General features: G+C 39.3%; 1 protein-coding gene and 1 pseudogene across 4 annotated transcripts in view; both read right to left on the bottom strand.

Moving 5' to 3' along the window:
* The window catches only part of GRIA4 (glutamate ionotropic receptor AMPA type subunit 4), a 386,992-nt gene that overhangs the window by 155,921 nt on the left and 213,428 nt on the right, over positions 1 to 17,643 (bottom strand). The window lies entirely within an intron of this gene.
* LOC115893825 lies at positions 1,815 to 2,006 on the bottom strand (annotated as a pseudogene).

Genomic DNA, 17,643 nt, shown 5'->3' with positions numbered 1-17,643 from the left:
AAATAAGAGAAGCATGAAATTCTTGTTAAAGATGAATGTCAACAGCAACACCATCTAAAGGCTCAGCTTCTCCTGCAATCTATCATGACAAACCTGGATCCATTCAGAGAAGACAATAAAACATCTAAGAATATTTTTGCAGTGAATATTGGCTGCTATATGGAAGCTTTGGCCCTCTTGGATAGTTATCCCTAAGACAGACAAGCTCCAATTGAAAACCATAGATGAGGCATTGACTAGTTTTTAGGCTCTTACTGCCCTGGATTTGGCTTGTAATGCAGATGCAGGTGTCCCATGGTGAATGAGAAACTGACCCAAAGAAGTCTACAAGTCTAGTGGCTGCATAGATTGAAATGAAAAGTGAAGCAATGCCTTGTTTTCATGGCATAGGACCCCTTTCTCCCTGCAACCCCTCTCTCCCTACTCCATATCCCCTCCATCCCATGCTACCCCAATTTCAGCTGCTTTAAGGAGAAAGATGTTTAGGGGCAGGGCTGAAGCCAGCTTGTCCTCAAGGGGAACTGAAGGTTATACACACACATCTGAGTTTGCTAGGGAGGCAAGGGAATCAAATGTTTAAGGCTTTGTTGGATACGGGGCCCACCAGCTCATCTGGTCCTGCTTAGGAGAGGGGACATCCAAATTCAACTATGGGGTTTGGATGGAATTCACCATGGAAAGGGAAGCTAAAGTGGTGCTGTGAGTCAGTTTCTTTGGGAGAATTTAATGTACTATTTTTGCGGCTTCCACGCAGAATATATAATTGGTATTGTATGCCTGTACTAGGAATGTTCTTAAATACCATAAGGGATCTCCCAATTCAGAAGAGCCACAAAGAGAGAGGTGTTAGTACCTTTAATGTGTCTCCCAACCTAACGACCCCTTGAGCTAAATGACTGCTACTGATGATTTTGCCAATTGGATCCTCTGGCAAAGGGAGACAGCCTTCATTGAGGCACCCCTAAGGGGTATGGAATTCTTTGTATCTTAGATGCAGATACCAGGTACATGCTTTTGTAAATTACTGTATTCTTGTTGAAACTGAATGTCTGAGGCATAGAAGCCTTGTGGCTGGCCTAACATCTCCATTTTGGGGTAAGTCAACTTGGACTCAATTGTGTTAAAAGGTGGAAAAGTCCAGCAAGCCTCAATTGTTAGATAGAAATGTTTATTCAAGAAGGTAGCTGGCCTGAACCCAGCAGCATCTCAGCTTTACGTAAAAAGGAGACACTCCATTGCCTGAACCACATCGCTGGCTCAGCAGGATGCCCAGTTCACAGCAGTTCTCATAAATGCCTAGGCCTGGCTCAATAATATTTCAGCTGGGCAGAAATCCAATGATGTCCCCTGGACTGCTGCAGCTGTACATGTGAAGTGCCAGTCATGCAACATCAAAACTGAATGTGGCCACTTGGCTCAGTGGGCAGAACTCAAGGCTGTTCTCATAGTCTTGGCCAATATTCCCCTTGATACATCTTGTTACAGTTCTACTGATTCTTGGGTGATTTCCATTGGCCTAGCTTTTTGGTTTGACACTTGGAAAACTACAGACTGGAAGAGTAATGTTATCCATCTTTGAGACCATAAATAGGGTAAACAAATTGTGGCTGTTGATTGAAGTTTCTGAGTTGCTCACTGGCTTTAGTGACTAACAATGGAGAGAAGATCATTCTTTGATGAGACTGACTGGAATCAAAGTCTGATCAAGTCTGTATCTCCTGGATGACCACCATTGCTCCCTGGAGGCATCATTATACTGGCCATGGCAACACATCTGCCATCTTATACTGGTCACAAAATGAAAAGCCTCAAGTATCTCCAGCTGTAGATTATGTACCCCACAGATGATTGCGGAGATATTTCAAAGATAAGGCTACCCTTGATTTCTTGGGAGATCTTCCTAGAGGAATAACTGACTTGTTATTTATGCACACTCTGTTTTCAATTAGTAATAATCGTGCTTCAGATAAACCTCACTGGCTATGATACTGCCACTGCACAAAGCTATTTATGCACATTCTGTGAGGCAATTATTAACTCCAGGGAGAACAATATATGGTACAAATATAATCACACTGTTCTACATGGCTCAACTATAAATAATATTTAAAGAGGCATAGAAATGAGAACACCAAATATTGTGATGCAACTCTATTGTGAATATTGGGGAAGCAACACGCATAGGTGGGTGTGTTTTGTAATAGTGGAATAAGCTGTTGGGGAGCTACATCTTCATCTTCCATAGTAGGAAGTCAGATATTGTTTAATAAAAAATTAAGAAATAGTATAAAATGCTATTTGAGAATAAGGAAGTATACACCATAAGAAACAACTAAAACAGCTGAAAGTGATTGAGGGTGAGAACTGGGATGAACAGGGGGTGGAACCAGAGGCTGTGGGATGTTCTTAAGCCTAGCTGAACTGTTTGACTTTTAAAACTATATGCCTACTATATTGGTCTGCTAAGGCTGCCATAACAAAACACCATAGCCTGGATGACTTAAACAGCAGAGATTTCTTTTTCACAGTTCTGGAGATTAGAAGTCCAATATCAGGCTGTCAGCAGGTTTGGTTTCTTCTGGGGCCTCTCTCCTTGGCTAGCAGATGGCCACCTTCTCTCTGAATCCTCACATGGTCTCTTCTTCGTGCACACACACCACTGGTGTCTCTGTATGTCCAAATTCCCTTTGTATAAGGACATCAGTCAAATTGGATTAGGGCCCACACTAATGGCTTAATTTACCTTAATCTTATCTTGAAAGGATCATCTCCAAATACAGTTATATTCTTATGTACAGGGGGGTTAGGGTTACAATATATGAATTTGGAGGGGGATACAATTCAGTCCATGAAGCATGCATTAATTAAAATAATAAAAAATCCCATCTCAAAAATGTCCTTTACATTTAAACCATGTAGAAGTCAATAATTATCTGGGGCATCCAACTCCACTGTCAGTCCCCATTGCAATATCATAGATCTTATTATACTTTGTTCATTATGCCAAGACTTACAAACATTTAATTTTAGATTTATTTATTATGTTTCAAATAAGATAGCAGTAACCACAATATCTTGGGAGAGTGCTATACCACTCTTTTCATCAGTTGTATCCACTCGATTCTGCAAAATGTCCTTTCCACCACCTGCTTTCTTGAGTTCCCATCAGCAGTTCTTCAAGCCTCTTATCCAGCTTTTTTCCCCCATTTTCTGTATTTTTTCTTCTCTTTTTGACTTATTACCTTATTTTTTTTTCACGAGAACCTAACCACAGAATTCTTGCCTGTTCTTGTAGAAGAAATTGGATGTTTATGACAAGAGAAGAAAAAAAAAAAAAAAAAAAAAGAAATCCACCTTTTCGGTCTGTAAATAGTGGCTTCTGTAATTCAAGCTGTGTTCCATAAGTCAAAACTAGCTCTGGTTAAATCCGCTGGGAGACATACATGAATCTGCCAACAAATAACTGTAATTCCAAATGAAGTTTTGTAAGCAGTGATATGAATCCTGCTTTATCACAATGCATTTGAGAAGATCCTGACAGAAATCCTGAACAAGATTAATGGGGAAATATGAAATGGGATTGAACTAAGAGAGTTAATATATTGCCTGGTACCACTATCATTCTAAAATAGCAAAAAACATTGGAAGAGGCTATAAATATATACTGAAAAGAACTCAGTACTTGCAACATGATAGAAGAAGAAATGTTCAGAAGCATCAATTGTATTAAAGACAGCAGAAAGAGTAATAACCAAAAATACATTTTTTCAACATTTACACTCTACTCAGTCCTTGCAAATAATTCCTTGCAAATATTACATACTCCCATAAGAAAATCAATTTTTATTATATACTTTTGTGACATATTAACCCCATCTTCTTTTTCCAGATGGTTTCACTTTCTTAACTGTCATTATACTATTATTATGTTAAGAAGATATTAAAATATACCACAAGGATAATTAAACTCCAATTCACCATACTTTGTTTTAATTAGTTACTCAATTACCAAAGCAAAACAAAATTTAAGTAAAATTACATGAACATATAGTTGAAGAAGCACATGAACAAATATGGTAAAAGGAAAATTTGGGTAGAAAAATCCATGCATTCCCTGAGCACCCTACCATTGCTCATACATTATGCTAAGTGTTACAGACACATAAAGGTAATGAAAACAAGTTTCCCTTCTAAGACTTTGCAACCTACTTGGTGACACTGACCTGCATAAGCATAAACATTTATAGTGAGTGTTTAACTTCCTCTCATATTTCCCCCCCTCCCCCTCATAATTCTGTTAAACCAAACTGAAGGAAAACAGAAAGGTCTTGGGTAAAAGAAACTTCACATCCTTTGACTCAAAGAGCCACTCTGATTTCCTCTGGGGTAGGCATTGGGCAGCACTCCTAGCTATATACCTTCTGCCTGTCATTTAAACTTTATCTTGATTATTATTGCATACCAGTCATGAAATTATATTCTTTGTCAAGTTCCTCATTATTCTGAAGAAAGATGCTACAGGAGTTAAAATAACCCTATGTCTACAAAGGCATAGCCTGGCTTAAAGGTAAGCATTTCAGTTCCATTTAGGCTTTAGGTATTAGCATCTTTTTGTAATGCAAATTGTTCTACAGCAAAAGGATTTTCCCGGTTCTGGGAACCTGCATGGTGAGCGCCGCAGAGACTAGCTCATCTGCAATGTGCAGTAGTTCTGCTGCATTATATGGGTACCTTGAAGCAGCAGTGAGATCAGCCTGATTCGGCTTAATATGATAAGTCATGGTTTGTGCCAGCCACTGGCCTAATGTGTTAAGTGTATGTGGGTATTAAGAATTTTTTTTTAGCATAAATTTTACGGAAAAATTATGAACAAGAAATGAAATTTACAGAATTCAAATTATGAAGACTCTCTGATATAGTTTGGATATTTATCCCTGCCCAAATCTCATGTTGAATTATAATCCCTACTATTGGAGGTGGGGTCTTGTGGGAGGCGTTTGAGTCACGGGGTGGATCCCTCTTGGCTGGGTGCTGTCTTTGCAATACGTGTGGGTTCTTACATGATCTGGTGGTAGTGAAATGAGACATCCCCTCCCCCGCCCTCTCTTTCTTGCTTCCGCTTCTGCCATGTGAGACACCTTCTCTCCCTTTGCCTTGCACCATGATTATAAGCTTCCTGAAGCCTCATCAGAAGCCAAGCAGATGCCAGGACTATGCTTCCTGTACAGCCTGTAGCACCTTGAGCCAATTAAACGTCTTTTCTTTATAAATCACCCAGTTTCAGTTATTTCTTTATAGCAATGCAAGAATGACCTAATACCGGCCTCCCACAATTTCTTCAGAGGGAACAATATTGCCAAAAACAAATTGCTTCAATACAATTTTAACTAAATCAATTCAGATTTTGATTTTCCTTTGATTTCCTATATTGTTATTATTATTTTCTGAAACCATGTTCTAAAATACAACTTTTGACTTTTATTTCATAAAAGTTTAAGCTTTTATCTCACCATTTTATTGAGTGTTGCAACTGAGTGAGCTCTCAGTTTTGGATATCTAATACTCAGTGAAATTTCATATTGAACAGAAGGTATAAGATTGAGGAATAGAGGTCAACAGTGCAGTAAATGGAGAATCAATTTAAACGCAAAAACAATAACAAAAACTAATAAACGTTCAGGCCTTATATATCATCAGGGAAGTTTTCCCTCTTTCTTCTGTTCTTAACAGCCTGCTGATCAATTTTTGCCTTGGAAAATAGGACGAAGATTGCATATGGCATATGTAAATCAGGAAAAGCTACATTTCAGATTGTGTAGTCTAAGTAAAAATTCTAGTGACTTCATCTGTGGTTCCTTAAAGGGCTATTACATTTCTGACCCTGTCTCTAAAGATCTTAAAATTCAGTGAAATTGACAGATTGCTACAGACTGTGCATCACCTACAAACAAAAATTAGACATAAATGGAATAATAAATAATTAGAGATCAACAGAAATAAACAAAAAAATAATTCTGATAACATAGATGGAAAACTTGATGGATTTGGAGAATTTGACTTGGCAGTTGAAGAATAAGGATTTTCATGCAGGAAAAATGGCAGAAAATTCATTTCATATGCAAGACTGAGAGAACATTGCATATGAAAATTGCCTAGTGAGATGCCTGGCATGGGGGAGCAAGTCAATAAATATATATTTTTTCCCTATGACCAAAGATAAAGAGGGTCCATGCCTGGCATGTTTGAGGAAGGGTTATTTGAAGAGCATGGCTGGAGTGAACAGTGTGTGAAGGAAACATGGAAAGAGACAACGTGTCCCAATAGAAAATGTTGTGCTTTGAATCCAAAAATGGTTTCCTTTACCTATGAGTTGTGTGATCTTACTCTCTAGCCCTGAGTTTCCTTGTCTGTGAAAAGAGGATTATTTTTGTTTCCTAGGGATGTGGTAACAAAGTGCCACAGATTGGGTAGTTTAAAACGACATAAATTTATTGTCTCACAATTCTAGGGGCTAGAATTATGAAGTCTGCTCTCTCTGGAGGGCCACACTCCCTCTAAAGCCTGGAGGGGAATCTTGCCCTGCCTCTTTCTAGTTTCTGGTGGTTTACTGGCAATCTTAGTCATTTTTTTGCTTGGAGCAGCATAACTTCAACCTCTGCCTTTGTGGTGACACGATGTTCTTCCTGTGTATCTCCATCTTCACATAACCATCTTCTTATAAGGATTCTAGTTACACTGGGTTAGGGGCCCACCCTGCTCCAGGATGGCTTCATCTTAACTAATTACATCTTAAATGACTCTACATCCAAATAAGTTCATGTTCTGTGGTAATGAGGGTGAGAATTTCAAAATATCATTTTTTAGAGGGACACAATTCAGTGCACATCAGAGATAGTAATATCTATTTATTTCATTGTATTGCTGAGAGATTTAAATATAATAATGTATGATAACATATGCATGTTATAAAGGAAAGCTTTTCATGCAATTTTATCTACCCTTACCCCCTACCCAGGAGAGTTTCATGTGCCTGTCACCCCTCAGAGGGTACAGAAACTCTCGCAAATGTTATATTTGAACTATAAGAAATGTAATTATTCCTCAACTAAATTTTTGGTACACTGTCAATGATACCTAAGATTGTATTTTTCAGTAAGAAAGTATAATTTTCTGATTGCTTGTAAAGATGCAATTAATGAGAGTTAAAGTTAATTGAGTGGATGTTATGTGCTGAGTACTGTTATGAGTGATTTATGAGAATTAATTGTCACCAAAATAGACTCATGATCATTTTTAATTTGACAGATGAGGAAATGGAGGTACAGATATATTAACTGCCTTACACAAGGTCATATAAATAGTAAGAGTTAGAGCCAGGATCCAAAATCAGATAGTATGGTGTTAGACCACAGGTTCTCAAATTCTGCCCTATATGTCTCTCAATCAGAGCATGCACATAAATAAGTAAAGAGCCATTTCCACTTTTCTACCCTTAGTTGCCCTAGTTCTTGAAATCATAAATGTTTCACCATGCCTCAAAGGACGAATTATGTACTAAAATAAACTGACAGTGTCCAAACCCAAATGGCTGCTTTTTCGGTCCTTAATCCATGTACTTTAGAAAGTTAAAGAGAAAATATTTTCCATTGTCCTGATTTCCTTGTATAAAATGTGTGGTCATGTAATTTAACCTAATTAATGTAGCTTGACTTTGTTACACACACATAAAAAATTAAATTAAAAACAAGGGATTAGTTAAGTTTTAAAACATATTACTTCTAAAATCCCATATCAAACTGCTAGCAATTTTCAGAGGCCTATATTAAACGGATGTCAGCATCATGGAGTAAAGGTCACTTATGTCTGGCTATTAGCTCAAGCCCTTCTGTGCCTGCCTTTTCTGTCCTGTTCCTTGGCCTTTGGTTGTTTGGTTCCCATTATGCCCTCTCCAGTGCACAGGAAGGGAAGATGTCAGTATGTGAAAGTTGTATTTGTCATGTAATTGCTCTAGGCAGGCATTTTATGCTCTAAGGTGACAAAAGCTTTATTTAGAGGATGTTTGTGAACATTCTGTGAATGCTATCCATCTGAATTATCTCTGTCACTACTATTGTGTGTAAGAAAATATTAATTGAATAGTTAGAGAAAAATAACATAGCAAGCAAGCAAGATGAAGATTCATTCTTTACCTGTGAGTATTAGTGGTTATAATGGATGGAATTATCACCAGCCAGACATGCAAGTTATTTTGCTGTGCCACTCTCTGAATGTAAAAACAAATGTAATAGTGAAGTGGCACTCATCTCTCCCCTGAGTAACAGACCTGCACTTCCAACACTTTTGCATATCAGGGTGGCAGAGGCAAGTTGTAGTTCATTAGGCTGCAAACCAAACATCACTTTTTTCTAACCAACACTTGGGACTCAATTTATGCATTCTGGGGATCTCCTGTGCCAGTCTTCTCTTCTATACCTGAAATTTGCTATCTAATCCTTGAAAAATCTTTAGCTATTTTATTTTGGTCACTTTTTATGACCCTTACTGTATTTTTAGCAATGTTGATTCTCCTTTGTCTTTCTAATTCCACATTTATTTCCATTTATTTTTCTTCTTACACTACTTTCCTGAGCTCTGTTCTAGAGCATTTGTATCTCTGCTCTGTGTTCTTGCTTTGTGTAGGTGCTTGCTTTAGTAAATTAAAATGATTGCCATATTTTCCACTGGATTTAATTTTTGGTGCATGTTCTTTGACTGTTTTTCATTGTGCTTACAGATTTCTTTGTTGTAATAATATGGTTCCTCACTTACACTGACCTTCACTACTAGAAATATCTTTCTTCTGTTAATATGTAACATTAATTAGAAGGCACAGGTAGGCGAGTAATACTCTATAAATATAACTTATGATATTCTGTAATGTATTCAAAATATAAATCTTACAATAATCCACTGAATTTACGGAAAATATTTGTAATTATTTTGAAGTGGAATTTATCCTATCATTTATAACCATCACTATGAGATTTACTGAAAATTTAAAGTGTCCTCTTTACATGACAATGGTTGGAAATGTATGATATACCTGACACATCTTGCTCTAGTTGTAAGGAATGTATAGAAAAAAAAAAATTAAAAACTATTACTTTGGCCACAACACTGAGCTAGTTTTCAGATTTATTACTATAAAGCACCCAAATGTTGTATCAATGCTATATGACTGCAGATGTGTAAACACCATGGTAACATAAGTTTTTTCACTGCTCTATGACTTGTGCCTAGAATAGCTATGGTACACACTAGATACTCAAAAACTCTTAATTCCTCTTCCAGGTTATCGTGTAACTAGAATGTTGCTTTTATGATAATTCACTACTATTTCACTGAGTAAGTTTGAGAAAAATGATGATTTACCAACATTTCATTTAATCTCTATGGCACGCTAACAAGATAGATACTATTAATATTTCCCCATTAAAGATGAGGAAATTGCAGCTTTGAGAGGATAAGCAACTTGCCTAACACAACAAAGGTAGTAAGTGAAGAGGCTGGGATTCACACCCCAGCAGTTGGATTTCAGAATCTGAGTTAGTTAGTTTGTTTATAAAGAGACAGGGTCTCACTCTGTTACCCAGGCTGAAGTATAGTAGCACAGTCATAGCTCACTGCAGGCTTGAAATCCTGGGCTCAAACACTCTTCCCTTCTCAGCCTTCCTTCTGAGTGTCTAGGACTGTGGGAGTGCACCACCATCCAGGCTAATTTTTTATTTTTATTTTTTGTAGACATGGGTTCTCACTAAGTTGCCCAGCCTGGTCTCAATTTCCTGGCCTCAAGTGATTCTCCTGCCTCGGCCTCCCAACGTGCAGGGATTATAGGTGTGAGCCACTGCACCAAGTCAGAGCCTGAGTTTATAACCACTGTACTCTGCTACTGATGGAAATAATCTATTATGATATGTAAGACACTATGAGACATCATGTTTTAGGCCATTCTTGCATTGCTATAAAGAAATATTTGAGACTGGGTAATTTATAAGAAAAGAGGTTTAATTGGTTCATGGTTCTGCAGGCTGTACAGAAAGCATCTGCTTCTGGGGACGCCTCTAGAAGGTTACAATCATGGCAGAAGGTGAAGCAGGAGTTTGCACATCACATGGTGAAAGCAGGAGTAAGAGACCAAGGGGTGAGGTGGTACACACTTTTAAACAAACAGACCTCATGAGAATTCACTCACTATCGTGAGAACAGTACCAAGAGAGATGGTGGTAAACCATTCATGAGAAATCTACCCCCGTGATCCAATTATCTCTGACGAGGCCCTACCTCCAACAGTGGGGATTACATTTCACTATGAGATTTGGGTGAGGATGCATACCCAAATGCTATCACAACACACCTATATTAATACTATTTTTAAATACAAACAACTTTACAGGATAGGTAATATTTTCCTGAGGAGAAGGCCAATGCACAGACAAGTGAAGTGCCTAGCTCAAGGTTGACAGACCTAGGACGTGTGGGCAGAGACCTTGGGAATAGGAAATCCAAAGCCCATATGTTCTTATTACACTGTGCTGCCTCTTGTTACATCATGCTCTCTCACGCGCATGCAGAGTGTGAGTTTGGGGTCAAAAGCATGGTAAGCATTAAAGGAGGGGTGCCAGGCAGTAAGGAAGAGTTGTGCTTAATTAAATTCAGTCCTGGAAATGTGTAGCCTTATTGTGAGAATAAATGGATAAATACCTTGACATACTATTAAACTAAATCATATGAAATGTCTGTGAGATTTCATAAGACGGCAAGACCTTAAAATTATACATTTCTTGAAGCTATCTTGATTTCCTAAAATATTTATTGAGAACTTAAATATAGCAGACTTTATTTCCAACCTCTGTTAATGCTTTAGAAGTGAGAAAGAAGAAATCCTCTTAGGACTCATCCACTTTTTTTTTTTTTTTTTTTTTGTCGTTTTTCATTCATATAAACCCCTTAAACGTACTTGGCAGTGTATTTAAAAGTTTCGCACTCAGCTTTCAGCAGTAACAGCTGGAGCGACGTCAGCAGCAGATGGACTAGGCAGCAGAAAAGACTCAGAGAGCTCTCAGAATTGAAGGTGACCCGACACATGAGGGCATTCAGGTGTCAGGTGAGACGACAGATGAAAAGTAGGAAGAATAGCAGGGCTCTGGGAAAGGAAGCATTCCTATCTACCTTTCCATTAGATAAAAGAGTCTTAACTATCAACACTTCTTTTGCACCCAACACTATTTCTCAGTCCCTTTTCCTAAACCAAGTAAAGGATTTGTTTTGGGGAACAGCAAATTTGTGCTCCAAATGGATGAATGTACTTCCAGAGCTGATCTTCAATTGCATGGGTCTATTAGACAAGAATCTTTGATTCATCATATTGGTTTAAGCAAAAAGAGAATGTATTGATTCATGTAATTGGAGATGTCAGGTAGAAAGGCTGGTTTTAGGTATTGTTTGGTTTAGAGCCTTAAATCCTGTTGTCAGGACTCTGTCTCTCTATCTCTCAGTAAGCAAAAAGGGCTAGTAGTAGCCCTCGACTCAACTTAGCTGCATTTCCACTCTAGCAAAGCAACAGTCTTTTCTTATGGCTGTGGCAGATAAGTCCATGGATAGACCCTGATTGGCCAAGCTTGGGTCACATGCCCAACTCTGAACCAGTCACTATGGCTGGGAAGGGGATATTGTAGTTTGTCCAACTCTGGGCCATATGTTCACCTCTGTGGTTACAGGAAAACGAGATCTACCCCATTTTTTGTGAGGATTCTCCATGAACTAATTGGGAGAGATTCCCTATAATGAAAGGAATAAGGGAATGGGCTATACAGGAATGTAAGACAATAGATGCTCATACTAATTGCTATGCATTTATTTCTGTATATATTTCATGTTCTTAAGAGTCTGAGGTTGAAAAATGTAGCCAATTATTGGGCTGGGCATGGTGGCTCAAGCCTGTAATCCCAGCACTTTGGGAGGCCGAGACGGGCGGATCATGAGGTCAGGAGATCGAGACCATCCTGGCTAACACGGTGAAACCCCGTCTCTACTAAAAATACAAAAAAAACTAGCCGGGCGAAGTGGCGGGCGCCTGTAGTCCCAGCTACTCGGGAGGCTGAGGCAGGAGAATGGCGTAAACCCGGGAGGCGGAGCTTGCAGTGAGCTGAGATCCGGCCACTGCACTCCAGCCCCGGCGACAGAGTGAGACTCTGCCTCAAAAAAAAAAAAAAAAAAAAAAAAAAAGAGTCTGAGGTTGAAAAATGTAGCCAATTATTTTTTCCCTTTCTGTATATACTTAAAATGGTAATAATGGGTAATATTAGTTATTTGTCTACTATCTGTCACTCTACTATGCATTTTACATACATTTTCTCATGTAAATCCTACAATTGCTTTCCCATTATTACTATTTTACAAATCAAAGGACTGAAATTCATAGGGATTAACTTGCTCAAGCCTACACACAAAGGAACATTTGCTGCAGAATACCTTATCCTACTTAGTAGTAGTTGCCATATCATTTTAATTTCTGCACAGGCTCATCATACACAGGACACTGTCATTAATACTTTGAGTGTGAATCAATAGTAATATCAACAATAATGTGTAGCAGAGGTACTATTACATAAATGATAGTATATTAATTACTAGCATTTATTTGACACTACATACCAGATATTAATGTCCATTTTCCCCCATAGCAGCCACAATGATTTTCAAAAGTATAAATCAGATCATGCCATCCCTTTAAAAATCTTCAAGACTTACTTTGCACTTAAAATGAAACCTGAACTTTTCACCATGTGCTAAAGGCCTTGATTCTCTCACTGACCTCAACTCACATTCCTCCTTCCTTGCTCATTTTGCAACACATCAAGTTCTTTTTTGGTTTAGCACATTTGCACTTGCTGTTTCATCCCCTGGAACGTTTTTGTCTTTTTGTTGGTGTTGTTGCTATTGTTGTTCTTTGCAGGACTGATTCGCTCTTATATTCTGATCTCAGCAGAAATATCACCTGAAAGGCAGGCTTTCCAGGACCACCTATTAAAGCAAGCCGCCCACTCTCTCTCATGACACAGAGTTTGTCTCTCTCATGTCCTCTTATTTATTTTTTTCATGCTGTTACTGATCTGTCACTGCCTATCTTGTTTTGTTCATGTGTCTTCAGCACTTTGAGCACAAAGCCAAGCGCATATCAGGCACTCAGCACTCTCAGGGGAGAGAAGAACACTATTGGAATTCTATTTTATACCAATAAGAAAATGAGGGGTTAGATGGGTTTTGGTAAAATGTCCAAATGTTGCATACCTGGTAAGTGGCAGAGCCCTTATTCAAACCCTTATTTCTTGACTCCAGAACCTATCCACTTATCACCCTTGTTGGTTAGGGGCTTTCCTAGAGCCTAGTTAGAACTGGAACTAAGCAACGCAATAGTGTCCCAACACCATGTTTCTCCAGGGGAAAATACTGATTGCTTATCCACTTGGAGTCATTTATAAAGTACAAGCAGGGTTGTCTCTATATCAATCTCCTCCTTGAAATTTTCTTTACATGAAATTTTATTACCACTGTTGATTCCTGAAAATATTTCAAACTCTACATAGCATTGCTAAATATGAAACAAATTAATGGATGAAATCTTCCTTATTAATAATCTTCAGTTATTCCATTGTCAGAATAGATGAGATGTAGTTTTATGATTCCTCTTCCTTCCCCCGTTTCCCTCTACCCTTATAAAAAATGGCATGTCTCACTCCTCAGGATCACTGTGGTATGTATTTCCCAGCCTAGATGAGGAGACAAGGTAGTCATTCCTAATTCCCTTCCCTTCCCTTCCCAACCCCTCTCCTCCACTCCCCCCTCCCCCCTCCCCTCCCCTCCCCTCCCCTCCCCTCCCTTCCTCTCCCCTCCCCTCTCTCCCCTTCCCCTTCCCCTTTCCCCTTCACCTTTCCCTTCCCCTTCCCCTTTCCCTTCCCTTCTTCTTGTTTTGAGACAGAGTCTCACTCTGTGGCCCAGGCTGGAGTGCAGTGGCGCGATCTTGGCTCATTTCTAGCTCCGCCTCCCAGGTTCACGCCATTCTCCTGCCTCAGCCTCCAGAGTAGCTGGGACTACAGGTGCCTGCCACCGCTCCTGCTAATTTTTTGTATTTTTAGTTGGGACGGAGTTTCACCGTGTTAGCCAGGATGGTCTCCATCTCCTGAACTCATGATCCGCCCGCCTCGGCCTCCCAAAGTGCTGGGATTACAGGCGCGAGGCACCGCGCCTGGCCAATTTTTTTCTTTTAAGTAAGAATCAAAGCCCTTTTTCATTATCTTCTCTTCCAAACTCTATAAAAATATCTGTTTATGAGCAGAATGATTTAGCGAGAAGGGTACGAATCAGACGTCCAGAGTCCTAATTTGGGTTACAATATTAACCATTTGTAGTTAATATTGTACTTTCCCTGGTGGGAAGTAAAGGGGAAAGAGGGACATTGTGTTCTCATCCTGCTAGTCACTTGATATTCATATTATTTTCTAATGCCCTCCAAGACCCAGTTAAGTCACTACTCTTACTATTTCAAAGATAAAAAGTTAGGTTCATAAAAGTTACATCAATTTCCTAAAAAGACAAGGATGGTAGTAGGTAACAGAGAAGGGACTCAAATCAAGGGTAGCTGAGTCCCAAGTCCTCACATGGACCGCTATGATATCACACTAGAAGATGGACCCAGGTAGTGGAATAATATTTTTCATTGCCAACTATTTGCAACAAATCCACCAAATCTGGTTTATCCATAAATTCGTATCAAATAAAGCCAAAGGAACCCTTACATGTTACACTGTGAAGGGTGGAGACACAGGTAGAAACTGAGAGGGGATTCCACCAGCAAGTGGGCAATCATGTGGAGAAAATAAAGGAATACTGGCTCCCTGAAGGAACTCAAAGGTCTTTGTGAAATAAATGAATATGTTCTAACTAAACAGAGCTCATCCTTGGCAAGATGCGAGGTATTGAAAATTTGCTTTGTTTTCTTTTCTCCTGCTTGCACTCTCCCAGCCTTCTAGTCACTTCCCCTGAGTGCAGTAATGGAGCATCTTACTCTAAAATCACAGTCTGCAGATTCCCTTCCTAAAAAGCATGTGGGAGAGAGGGGGAGGTGAAGCTCAGGGGTAAGAACAGAACAAATGGGTATCACAAGGGTTCTGGTCTCTGTGAATTCGAGCCCAGAGAAAGCACTTAATAGGGAAAGTGAGTGCAAACCCTGAATGTCATTTACCTGCTTCGTCATGGCCTAGTTTTGTAATGTGGTCTCAGTTTAAGGTTGCCAGGTATAGCAGGTAAAAATGCAGGATGCTCAGGTGTATTTGAATTTTAGATACACATCACATATTTTTTAATATGTCCCATGTAACATTTGCAACACACTTTTCCAAAAAAAAAAAAAATGCTGCATTTTTTATCTGAAATTTAAATTTAACTGGGTGTCTTGTATTTTGTCAGGCAGCCCAAGCCCAGTCTCATTTTTTCAAAACAATAAAACATATGGACAATGCCACTCTCTTCTTCATGGGTGGGCATTAAGAAAATCCTTCTCAGACTGAGCAATTCCAGTCACCCCTTTGTTCACTAACAGGATAGGGCTTCGAAGCTGCTACCACCAGAGGCTGCCTCTGGGGATGTGACATTTGGGACTTGGCAGGCCAAAAGCATGTGTGAGATGGGGTGAGAGAAAAAGGAACTAAAGAGATGGATAAGCCTCTGCCTGCCAGATAAGTTGCAATAAGAATTTTCATTTGTATCTCTTCTATCGTCTAAGACTGGTGAAGGAAATCTGAAAGTCGCAATGTGTTTGTAATACATTTTCCTTACCCTCGATTCTCAGTTGTGCTGCTGTGTTCCCTGCAGCCCTCTTGACAGCTGATCCTTGGCTTTCTTTCTCATCTTACTACATAAAGAATGACTGCATGGTTAATTTTATAATTGAGGGAAGGGGAATTGTGCTCTGATAAGAATGCAACTCATCGCTCCCAAATAATTCAACCCTCTCCCTCCACTCATCTTGCATATAAATTTGCTAAAAATTGTAGCACTACAATCAGGATTGCATACACGCTAGACAGCTTCAGAAATGCTTACCATAAAAAATAAGCAGTAATCAATAATAATTTTTAAAAAATGCTTAACACAGTCGTGGATATTACATTTTCTCATAAAAATAATTTTGGAGAAGGTGACCTACAAACTTATCCTTTTTGTGGGTTATGCCAAAAGTCTGTTTACTCCTGACTTGAGGAGTCAGGTGAAACTCTGACAGTTACTAGGGTCGGGTGGGGAGATACATCTGAATATTCAGGCAGGCTTTACAACTTATACATAACTTCTTTTTAGTAGTTCAGCTGTATCTCAGGAGGAAGGTCGGGGTCAGGCATGTTTTGAGAAGGCTCCTCATGGAATTTCCTTTTCTTCTCCCCCTGACCCATCCTCAAGAAGAGGCTTGCTTATGTTTTGTTACTGACAGAGATGTGCACCCTTTTTAGCCTTCTTGAGGACTGATGCCTCCAGTACCTAATAGGGTGGCTTTTTAAAGATGAGCTCTCTGTGGCAGGTTCACTAAACTGACTTGCATGGCAAATGTCATTGCCTGGAGTCTATTAGGTCCTCTCCAATAGTGGCCAGATGGTTAGTGAGAGCAGCTGAACTTGTCTCTCTCTTTCTTTTTTATTTATTATACTTTAAGTTCTAGGGTACATGTGCACAACGTGCAGCTTTGTTACATATGTATACATGTGCCATGTTGGTGTGCTGCACCCATTAACTCGTCATTTACATTAGGTATATCTCCTAATGCTATCCCTCCTTCCTCCCCCCTCCCCACAACAGGCCCCGATGTGTGATGTTCCCCTTCCTGTGTCCAAGTGATCTCACTGTTCAATTCCCATCTGTGAGTGAGAACATGCGGTGTTTGGTTTTCTGTTCTTGCGATAGTTTGCTGAGAATGATGATTTCTAGCTGCATCCATGTCCCTACAAAGGACACAAACTCATCCTTTTCTATGGCTGCATAGTATTCCATGGTGTATATGTGCCACATTTTCTTAATACAGTCTGTCACTGATGGACATTTGGGTTGATTCCAAGTCTTTGCTATTGTGAATAGTGCCGCAATAAACATACGTGTGCATGTGTCTTTACAGCAGCATGATTTATAATCCTCTGGGTATATACCCAGTAATGGGATGGCTGGGTCAAATGGTATTTCTAGTTCTAGATCCTTGAGGAATCGCCACACTGTTTTCCACAGTGGTTGAACTAGTTTACAGTCCCACCAACAGCGTAAAAGTGTTCCTATTTCTCCACATCCTCTCCAGTACCAGTTGTTTCCTGACTTTTTAATGATTGCCATTCTAACTGGTGTGAGATGGCATCTCATTGTGGTTTTGATTTGCATTTCTCTGATGGTGTGTGATGATCAGTTTTTCATGTGTCTGTTGGCTGTATAAATGTCTTCTTTTGAGAAGTGTCTGTTCATATCCTTTGCCCACTTTTTGATGGGATTGTTATTTTCTTGTAAATTTGTTTGAGTTCTTTGTAGGTTCTGGATATTAGCCCTTTGTCAGATGAGTAGATTTTCTCCCATTCT

Source organism: Rhinopithecus roxellana, chromosome 15 (assembly GCF_007565055.1).
Source record: "Rhinopithecus roxellana isolate Shanxi Qingling chromosome 15, ASM756505v1, whole genome shotgun sequence".
Classification (NCBI taxonomy): Eukaryota; Metazoa; Chordata; class Mammalia; order Primates; family Cercopithecidae; genus Rhinopithecus; species Rhinopithecus roxellana.
This window is presented reverse-complemented; position numbering and strand designations above follow the sequence as displayed.